We start from the raw sequence: 11,535 nt of genomic DNA, 5'->3' as shown, positions 1-11,535 counted from the left end.
GGATGATGTTCTCGGGGTGATGAGAGGTGTTAGGTTTGTGCCAGACATAGCGTTTTCCTTGATGGACATGCCTTTTGGCGAACACCAAATGTGTCTGCTTATTTTTTTCTTTAAGCAATGGCTTTTTTCTGGTCACTCTTCCATAAAGCCCAGCTCTGTGGAGTGTACCGCTTAAAGTTGTCCAATGGACAGATACTCCAATCTCCGCTGTGGAGCTTTGCAGCTCCTTCAGGGTAATCTTTGGTCTCTTTGTTGCCTCTCTGATTAATGCCCTCCTTGCCTGGTTCGTGAGTTTTGGTGGGCTGCCCTCTCTTGGCAGGTTTGTTGTGGTGCCATATTCTTTCAATTTCTTTATAATGGATTTAATGGTGCTCAGTGGGACGTTCAAAGTTTCTGATATTTTTTTACAACCCAACCCTGATCTGTACTTCTCCACAACTTTGTCCCTGACCTGTTTGGAGAGCTCCTTGGTCTTCATTATGCCACTTGCTTGGTGGTGCCCCTTGCTTAATGGTGTTGCAGACTCTGGGGCCTTTCAGAACAGGTGTATATATACTGTGATCATGTGACACTTAGATTGCACACAGGTGGACTTTATTTAACTAATTATGTGACTTCTGAAGGTAATTGGTTGCACCAGATCTTATTTAGTGGCTTCATAGCAAAGCGGGTGAATACATTAGCACGCACCACTTTTCCGTTTGTAATTTATTTGAATTTTTTGAAACAACTTATTTTTTTCATTTCACTTCACCAATTTGTACCATTTTGTGTATGTCCATCAAATGAAATCCAAATAAAAATCCATTTAAATTACAGGTTGTAATGCAACAAAATAGGAGAAACGCCAAGGGGGATAAATACTTTTGCAAGGTACTGTATGTGTGGGTGTGTGGTTAGAGTCCAGTGATTGTACATCAAGCCTGTGCAAGAGAGTCAGTGCAAAAAACTATAATATAGATACAAATAAAATAAGCGTTTGAAAGCAAATAGTCCGGATAGCTATTTCATTAACTGTTCATCATTCTTATGGCTGGGGCTAAAAGCTGTTAAGGAGCCTTTTGGTCCCAGACTTGGCGCTCCAGTACCGCTTACCGTGCAGTAGCAGAGAGAAAAGTCTATGACTTGGGTGGCTGACAATTTACAATTTTCGGATTGGTCCACCAAGATCTTGTGCCTGTCATCATCCACTAAAAGGGAGATTAATCTACGACCACTGGAACCACTTTGAGTAATCTACTGTGACGTGTCAAAATCATAATTTCCATATCAAAATCAAAATGTCAGTGTATGCCGCTCGAACCTTCTGTACATTATACGCACGTTCCTGTTGTGGGAACAGGAAATCCTTTAAGTGATAAAAGATGGGTGCTGTGCTCACTCAGCTCAGTACTACTCTGTACCAGGTAGATTTGACAGTGGTGAGAACCCCATGTTAGACCAATATGTGTCCACGGTTTAGTACTAATATCTTACACTCCATTTACATCTTAGCTTACTCCTGTAACAGACATTTTTGGCTGTACTAGTTTTCTTGACGTAATGTTTACTACTATAAAGTATGCAGCAGGTCATTTAGATGTATATAATGTGACCACATTCAACTGCATGTAGTCACAGTCTATTAGTAGCAGGCAGGCAGATCACAATGATGAAGGTTTCAGTTCCTCTTTACGGGATAAAACGATAAAGCCTTAAATCATAGCGTGAGTCTCTCCCTTTGAAGATGTTAGGTGTAACGCCTCTTTGGGTAATGCCCGTTTAAGAGGACATATCTGGACAAAATGTTGTAAAGCCAGACTTTTTTAGTGTGTCGTGCAAACAACATGAAGATGTCAATGGCCTTGACGGTTTCAAGTGTATTTGCTAATTGCCTGCAGCCCCGATCCATTGCTCAATGTTAGACTGATCTTTGACCCTGGAGGATGGCTTCACAAAATGGCAGTTCAACGTGATCTTCAAAGTAAGACCGAGGAAGAAGTACAGTAGATACATATGGCCTTGGAAATAGCTTCCAGATGTAACTTTTTCATCTTCAACCTAGAAGTTAATCCGATCTGTTAATCATCAAGATTCTGTCATGAAATGTCTGGTACCTGAGGCCATCCCTGTCTCGTTCAAAGGCATCACCATCCTCTTATCATGAGAGAGTGTTTTAATTCACCGACAGTCACTACTAACGGATGGGGTTCAGATTAATTGTGCACATTCTCTTGCTCCCGGACTGGAACAGCAGTGCTGAACACTGTTGCAGCTGAACGTGACAATGTTTTCCATATGGTTCTCTGTTGTATAGTCTGGTGTATTTCCTGCAGATTAATGGGCCTCCCTCATTGCCCTTACAAAAATGAATTTGTTGCGCCAAACTTCCCGCAAGTTTGTGGCAAATGGTTTGCCACTAGTGGTGAATCTGCAGCAAACCTTTGGCAACAATAATATTTATTGCCACTAGTGGCAAACAGTTCGCCAGAGTTTTTTTTCTGGCAAACAATTCTCTCATGATTATATTTGAATCTGAGGCAAACCTGTGGCAACAAGGTTTCTGGTGGCGTTTCTGGTGGACATATGACTTCCAAGAAAAGTAACCATTGATGACCAATCAGGGGGATTAGATTAGATTCTTTTTTTTTTTGCTTAATACATTGCTGTCTTTGAATAGCAATATGCATGTCAATATGCTAGTGTCACTGTTCAGTAGCATGTTAGCTAGCACAACAAATGAGGTAGCAACAATATGAGCCGACTTGACATCACAGCAGACGGATACCCTTCTCCTACCCGTGGTGTTGGAAGAGGCTGCATCAACACCCTGGAAAGATGTTTGTGGTGCACTCATAACACATGTTTGGAGTGATAAATGAGTGTATCGTCTTCAAGCTTGATAAGGTCAGCAAATGCATGTATTATTCTCATAAATGTAGCCCATACATACATTTTTTGTAACAATTAGATCTTTCCTTGCTTTAAACTAGTAGCTTGCTCATCTTGATCATGTGTTGTTTCTTTTTCTTTCCAGAAGCAATCAGTTACAAGGCAAAAAGACAGATTGAGGCCTTCAATTAAACTGAGGACAGAGACGTATGTGTGCACCAGGTCAAGGCTTCTTACATGCATAGCTTTGAGATTTAAGTTAACAATAACTCATTTTGGAAAAATAATATGAATTGCCATTTTAGGCATAACCCAATTTTATGTTGCTTTTCTTCCACGCAGGCCTTATACACCTGAGTCAGGAAGCAGACAACTGTCTCTTAATGATGAAGTCCCCAGTCTAGATTGAATATCATATTTAGTTGATTAGCTTGAATCAATTGTGTTAAGGCTTGGCTGGAGAAAAATCTTGCATACTATGGCTCTCTTGGAACAGTTGGCCACACATTTGAAGGTACATTTAGTAGGCCTAAGTCCCAGTTTCTGCTAGCTACATTGTTTGTTTATATAGTATTTATACAAGGCAGAAACATTATTTCCTAGCTGAAAAATGTAGAATGTCAGCTTCAGTGAGAAGCATAGCAACATCAAGGCAACTTTGTAACAGCTGATCCCATTTTTCCAAAGCCAAACCCGCCCATTAGCTGCGGAGTCTACCTTTGATGATGCCAAAATATCAAATGTTTTCAGCGATTGTTTTCAGTATCGTAATGTTGTTTTGTTTTTGTGTTTTCTGATTGTTTCAGTGCATGCATTCAACAAGCTTTGAACAAAGGACTTCCACAGGGCACCATTTCCAAAGTCCACTCAAAAAGGCAATAGTTATGCAATGGGTTTGATTTAATTTAAAAAAAATGTTGTTTTAATCTTCCATTGGTTGAAAACTATTGCTCAGTTGTCGCTTGGCTCATGTTCACTCTGTAGTTGCCCCTTTTATCATCCTAAGGTCAACATCCCCATGGTGTTCACATTTCTCTCATGTAAATGTTGTCGATACATTGAATACATGATGATACCCTGATGAAGACAGCTTGGCTGTCGAAACGCTGGATATTACATTTTTGCATCTGAGCTCCTAGAGTGTGCGGCTCTCCCTTATTTTTACGTTTTCTACTCCACTAGCCAGCACCTCGCCTTAATAGGTGTGCGTTTCTTTTTCTACTAGATTGGTAGTTAAGACAACACACTTCAGCTCACTACCAATTCCATACTCAACATTCCCAGGGGGCAGCAGCAACCTTGTCCAGGTGCTGAGCCTGGTTGATAAAGAGACAGGTGCTGCCAATTAAGGTGATTGTCCTGCAGTATCTAATGACTACCAGCTGCAAACAATTGACTACCTTTGTGGGTGTGGATACACCAAACATTTCTGTTGACCAACAAAAACATCAGCTGAATCTCACACTAGCCTAGTGGTTAAGAACCAGGTTGTCATTTTCACAGGAATAAATTACCTGAGTGCAGAGCAATGAAGTTGATGGTTGAGGTTTTGACTGGTTTCTGGTTTTTAGAAGGGCTTTATCTCAGAGTTTATGTTTTTGTAGCTAGTTTCATAGTTTCGCAGCTCTAGTGTTTTATGGAGGGGAAAAAGGAACATTCAAAAAATAGATATTGACTGTGAAGTAGTTTTTTTTCTTCTATTTGTTGGGGAGGTGTTATGGAATAGGTTAGGTAGTTTAGAGCGCACACTACCACTTCAAAATCAGTAGGCTAGTTATCCCAGGTAACAAGGAACGTAACTGAGACATTTGTAACATTCCCCTTAAGTCTTCCAGAGGTACTGAATGTCATAGCCCGTTTGGGACATTATAGGCACATTCATAATGTTTCTAATAAGTATTATAGAGGTTATAAATATCTGGTCGCTATACAGACATCATGGGAACTTTAAAAACGTTCCTTGGTAGTCCATGAAAGGTTCTGAATATCATGTTATTTTGGAGATATCCTAGGAACATTTCATAACATTACATTTAGAGCTATGGTTTTTGTCTTCATATAACGTTACAATCGGAATAATAGAAATACATTTTGGAACGTCGTCTGTAAGTCAAGTGGTGGTACACTTGTAACGTTGTCTTTCTAATTGTGTAGGAACATTTGTTACGTTCTAAATAAGTACTTTAGATCCGAAGATATTGGGGCCAGCATACTTGTGCTTGGAGTGAAGGAAGTGGATCCAGCTCTTCCCCTCCGCAATTTATTTTTCCATAATTCTACCGATTTAATAAATGTATGGAAATTCCTAGTGTAATTTTGACCTCAGTATAGGCCTATGGAAGAGGGAACGAAACCTACAAATAATATTTTATTATATTAATTTATGAATGTAGCCTATAAAAATAATTTAAAAAAAACATTATAAAGCAGCTAGCAGTAGTGGTGGCCTGACGACGGTTCATTCTGAATATTCCTTTTGACTCCATTATCCTGTCACGGTTGTCGTAGGGTGAAGCTGGTCACCCAGATTTGCCTTCCACTGCTAGAACTCTCCTAGAAAAGACCAATGTTTTTGTTGAAGTCAAGTCTAATGTGGAGTTTGTCAGGTTGAAAGTGAAGGTGGAGTTAGTGAAACATCTAAGCATCTATCCTCAATCTGTTGTTGGTCTCCCTTTGTTCAAAAGTACCAATAGGTCGTTATGGCCACTTTTGTGCTCCATCAATCTATCACCACCCACAGTGTTTCCTCTGTTACTTGCAATGGCATCATCGAAACCAAGCTCCCAGGAATTCCTCTATGACACTTTGCTGGAGCTTAAAGAGTTGATGCAGACTGGCTTGAAGTGGGGAGACACAACACTGCAAGTGAAAGTTTGTTCTGTAACATGTGATGCACCTGCAAAAGCCATGGTAAAATGCATAAAGATGTATTCTGGCTACTATGGCTGTAACAGGTGCACACAAAAAGGCAGGTATGATGGGAGGATGATGTACCCGCAGGTAAAAAACCTGTGTCTCAGAACTGACAAATCCTTTAGGGAATTGGTAGAGCCAGAACATCATCCTGAAGGGAAAACCTCTCCTTTTTGCATCCTCCCCATTGATATGGAGAAGTCATTCCCAATTGACTATATGCACCTTTGTTGCCTCGGAGTAACCCGGAAGCTCTTGATATGGACTAGGGGAAAGACTGGGTCCAGGTTGTCGTTGGTGCAAGTCAAGGAGGTAAGTCAACGACTAAACCGACTAAAGGATTCAATTCGACAGCTTTGCTCGCAAAACCACGGGGATTGGATGACCTTGACTGTTGGATGGCCACAGAATTCAGACAGTTTCTACTCTATACTGGGAAAGTAGTGCTGAGAAGAATCTTGTCTAAAGAACAGTACACACACACTTCATGGCCTTCAGTGTTGCCATGTGCATTTTGGTTTCTCCTCAACTTTCTTCAATCCACAGTGCCTATGCTCATGCTTTACTGAACTTCTTTGTGGAGCAGGGAAGGGTTTTGTATGGAGACACATTTCTAGTGTATAATGTGCACTCCCTTCTACACCTCACTGCTGATGCTGAAGAACATGGCTGCCTTGACAACTGTAGTGCTTTCAAGTTTGAGAACTACTTGCAACAACTAAAGAAGATGGTCCGTTCAGGGAGGCGGCCACTTGTGCAAATTTGTAAAAGAGTGCAAGAACGCACAGTTAGAGCTTCTTCCCGCCAACAGGTCATCAAAATGAGACGGCCAAACGATGCCTACATACTTAATGATAGGTCATGCTGTGAGGCAAGAAGATGCCTCTGATACTTACCTCTGCAGGGTGTTTCAGCATCTGGAATCTGACACGCTGAGTCCTTGTGACTCAAGGCTGTATTGGACTTTCCCCACCACTACGAGGAGCTCACAAATGCATCTCATTGCAAAGAGCAGTCTTGTTAAGCAAGCTATTATACTTGAGGAGGACCATGGCACTCGTGTTGTGCTTACCATCTTGCACAGCCTGTAGCAAGCCCCGTTTAGCTACAGCCAAGTTCACAAGCTGTATTAGTTTTGCAAACTATCTTGGCTGGTAAATCAAGAGACTGAACAGTGTGGAATTGGTGGTCTGTTTTTCTGCACAGGGCACACAGCGTTATCATGTTGTACATTTTGTAAAAGAGGACACTGTTGAAGTTGTACCAGAGCAGTGGGTGGAGAAGAGAGTTGGGGTGAGTTGATCAGTTAAATGGTTTACCCTTTTCAGCCAAAGAGATGGATAAATAGTTAACTTTAAACAGTGTCTCGTATCTTGCAGGTCCTGTGTTGCTACTGGCCAAGAAATGCCAGCGCAACAATGATTGAGAGGAGACCAACCTGACAAAATATTATGGGAGAAGTACAGAATTTCCATATTTTCATCCACTGGTAAAATAATATTTTACTGTATCCATCCACTCCCGTTTTATATTGCAATGTATGCTTGGTTGTGTGGCTCTGGAGCAGGTTGCATCAGTTGAACATACTCCTATACGTAAGGCTAGTTCCAACGTAGAATATGTTCTAAGCCAGGCGTAAACCTGTGTCACCACCTGGTTGTAAGTAATAGCTTTTGCTACGCCAGGGTGTAAAAACGAAGTGTAATGTGGAGTAGACGTATAAATCTATAACTAGTTTCCAAGGTAAGTGCTTCATGACTAGTCATGTCGCATCTTGTTCAATTTTCTAAATCATTACATCAGGTGTAGGTAGGCCCAACTTATCTCTTACACCTTATTTGCGTCAAACTAGTGCAACCCACTCCTGGTCAGTAGAGTCAGGAACTTCCCCCTCTTAAGTACTATATGTATTTGCTGAAAGTATTACTATGTGAATTACAAATACTCAATACCCTGTTTTGCCAGTGTTAATAGGAAAGTATTTATGACTATGTTTATTGCACATACAGACAATTACTCTGTGGCAGAGCAACGAGCCAAACGGGGGTTGACACCTCCAATGTTGAATCTGACGACGAACCAGCGAAGAGAGCAGTGAATAAACCAATCAGATTCCGTGTAGAGTCACCTGGTGAGGATTTCTTAACTACTCTTCTTCCATTGTTTGTATTACATGCATCAGGAAGTAGATGAAATAAATTACAATTTTTTTGTATTGTGCTTCGTAAGATGATAATGGAAGTGAAGCACTCCAGAAAAAGGACAAATGAACCCAGACAAGCCCAGCTCCCAGTGCCCCAGCTTCCACCAGCCCCTAGTGGTAAGATCCTGCATTAGGCTACTAGGTCATTAAATGTATTATCAGCAAGTTGATGGGAAGTTTGACACACATTCAAGTATGTGGGTGAAGAAAAGCTTACAGTTAATGCAAGTACTAGTCTTAAATTGAGACGGCATGAAATCATAACCCGATGACAGTTGATATGACAAGAAATTACCACACCCATCTGATCTTGACATACTTGATTATTAGTCACATTACCAAAGTGTAACAGTTCTTTATTTTGTTAGCAACTCCAAGAGCCAGTGTCTTTGAAAAGACCCAACAAGGTACATAATGTTTCAAGTCTGATAAACAAGCCTACTTTCTAAAAGTTCTGTTCCCACCAACTGTATGGGATGAACAGGGAAATCTGGTTAGTGTGTACTGTAAATGTGGTAACGGTTTGACATCTGTGATATTCTCTGAAGTTGCAGATGCAGAGGACTTGAGGCCATGTGCCACCTCAAGCCAGAGCGACAGTAAGTGTCTGGTTGTAGTTTGTTAGGGTAAACAATTTAATTGTATGAAGTATTATAGCTTTACAAACCTTTCAAAGCCACTCAATAGAATACAATTACCATCACATTTTTGCATATTAGGTTATTTCAAGTCTTATTTCTACTTTGTGCATACTGTTAGAACTTTCCAAATACTTGTGGTGCTGTGTATGGGTGAAACTTGTATTTACAACAGTAGTGAAATCACCATATTCTTCTTGGGTAAAACACAAGTGTGATGCCATGTTTGTAAATATCTATGTATTTGCCATCAAACTAAAAGCATTATTTAAAACAAAAAATTACGCTTAGCATTTATTTTTGTTTGGATTCATTAACCTTCCCACTGAGCTCCTGACTGACATCCCTTCACTTTTGGTTCTGTGCCAGTTTCAAAAGCATGCAAAGTATGTCTTAATTTTTTTCCTTCTGTCTTCTCAGTTAGTCCAAGTGGCAGCCAGGAAGAAGCTGGCCAAGACAGAGCATCAGAATCAGGTTTCTTTAGCCATCAAGATATTGATCTCGAAGTCGTAAATGTAGAAGGTTTAAATAACAGCATGATTTTTTTACTTATATTTTAGACCAAGAGCTGCCATCCCTGTTTGATGAGCCTGTGGCTTGTGAGATGCCCGCTGGATACATTAAAGGTATATTATGCTAGCCTATATGTTACAAAATGTTGCTTCTCTTGTATTATCAACATCAATTCCAAATTGTATGGCTGTCAGCAGCTATAAGGTTATCAATACTACTAATATATATGAAGGGTGGATATTTTGATCCAGGTATTTCACATGGCCTTGATACATGTCCTGCCTGGTACTCATGGCTTCTATCATCCCGCTGCTTGCAGCTAAACTGCTGAGTCTTATTATTTTGCAGATCTTCAAGCAGTGGAGATGAGGATAATAATGAAACTGGAGATGATCCGTACAGAGTTCAAGACTGCTCTGAACCAAGTTATGGAGGCCATAGAGGCCCAGCAGCCAAAGGAGTCAGAGTCCTTGGGGCAACTTGAAATGCTGCAAAACCCTGCAGAAACAAATGAGGAACTGAAGGATATCTGTGAAACACTTAAAGACTCACACTATCGAAAGAAAATGGTAAGGATGGCCTTTTAAAATGTATCTGTTTGTAAAAAAATGGGAAATCTACATCAAGTATTTTAACAGCAATTGACAAAAATAAGTTAGCTGTTTATCAAGAGCCATTTGAATGGGACCAGATTTGAGAGAAGATTGCAACCAGTCGGTCAGTATAGGGAAATGATTGTGCTAGTACAAAAGGAATGTAGTAGGGAGTCGACGTTAAACCGGCATTTTGATAATTTGTTTACTGAAAATAATTACCAATTTGTGTTATTGTGACTTCCAGTAGTGGGTTGACGAAGCGACAGTAGATGAGGATGGAGCAGCAGACCTGAATAAACATAACATAGTTATTCACTTTTAGCTTTAAGCAGTTGTACACTTCTTGATTGGAGTGCAGTGTTCATGTTTTTACTGACTTGTTATTTTGTGAGCTTATTGCTGTGATTTTGTTTACGAATCTATTGTGATACAGTTTTAAGTTAAAACATTTATTTTTTTTTACTTCTGGAATTTTGCATATTTCGTCAGTGGACACCTACAGACAGGATACTGTGTATATGTTCAGGGTAGATTAAATGACATGTCTTAAGGGGCCTCCCGAGTGGTGCAGTGGTCTAAGATACTGCATCGCAGTGCAAGCTGCGTTGCTACAGATGCTGGTTCGATACCCGTCTGTCGCAGCCAGCCGTGACCGGGAGACCCATGAGGTGATGCACAATTGGCCCAGCGTCGTCCGGGTTAGGGCAGGGTTTGGCCGGCCGGGATGTCCTTGTCCCATCACACTGTTACGTGCCTTATTGGTACTGTAGGTACCCACTGACGAAAGTTACGTTCCCAGTGGTTACCAGAAACTGCATTTTATGGGGCTCTCAATGTACTTTCTGACGTTTAGCAACGTTATGAGATTGACCTAAAAATACATATTTAACTGTTTAAAATCCACCACATTTCTACGTCCTGAAAAGACTTGGGACGTAAGTTTTGTCAGCGGATGCCACAGCTACGTAGAAGGCACGTTTCACAATAACGTTATCATGACTTATGTAGGGACTAAAATAACTCTGTGGTCACATCCTGGAACGTAATTTTGTAGCGACTCCTGTGGCAGGCCGGGCGGATGCACGCCATAACGTCGCTAACCGTCAGAAAGTCTGTTGAGAGCACCATAAAATGCAGTTTCTGGTAACCACTGGGAACGTAACTTTCGTCGGTGGGTACCAACAGTACCAATAGGGCACGTTACAGAGTACACGTTCGGGAAGATTCAAGGACATCTCTTATAACGTTACTGAATAACATTATTTAGCTGTTTAAAATCCACATTTCTACGTCCTGAAAAGACTTGGGACGTAAGTTTTGTCAGCGGACACCACAGCTATGTAGAAGGAACGTTTCACAATAACGTTATCATGACTTACGTAGGAACTAAAATAACTTTCTGGTCACGTCCTGGAACGTAATTTTGTTACCTGGGTATTGGTTTCGTAACTGTTTGAGTGTGTGTCTGTTTATAACCTAAATGTTTCACACTTAATGTGATACCCATGGTCATCAGTGACCAATGTGTGGAGAGTTGTTTTGACTTGGGCCTCTATGGAGCTACGGTCTAATGGAGTGTAAAGCAAAAAGCACTTAGGACTTTTTTCTGAAAATCACTTTTATCCGTGAGTCACATTTCACAGCTGTAAACACATAATTCTATTCACACTTTATCTACAAGACCTTTCAATGATTCAGTCATCGATTTTGCATCTCTCACTGCTGCCTACTTTAAAACTTTGCTCTGAGAATATTTGGATGTTTGCCAGAGCCAATCCCCTTTTCTTCCGGGAACTTTAGA

This window comes from Salmo salar, chromosome ssa10 (assembly GCF_905237065.1).
Source record: "Salmo salar chromosome ssa10, Ssal_v3.1, whole genome shotgun sequence".
Taxonomy (NCBI): domain Eukaryota; kingdom Metazoa; phylum Chordata; class Actinopteri; order Salmoniformes; family Salmonidae; genus Salmo; species Salmo salar.
Note: the sequence above shows the minus strand (reverse complement) of the source record.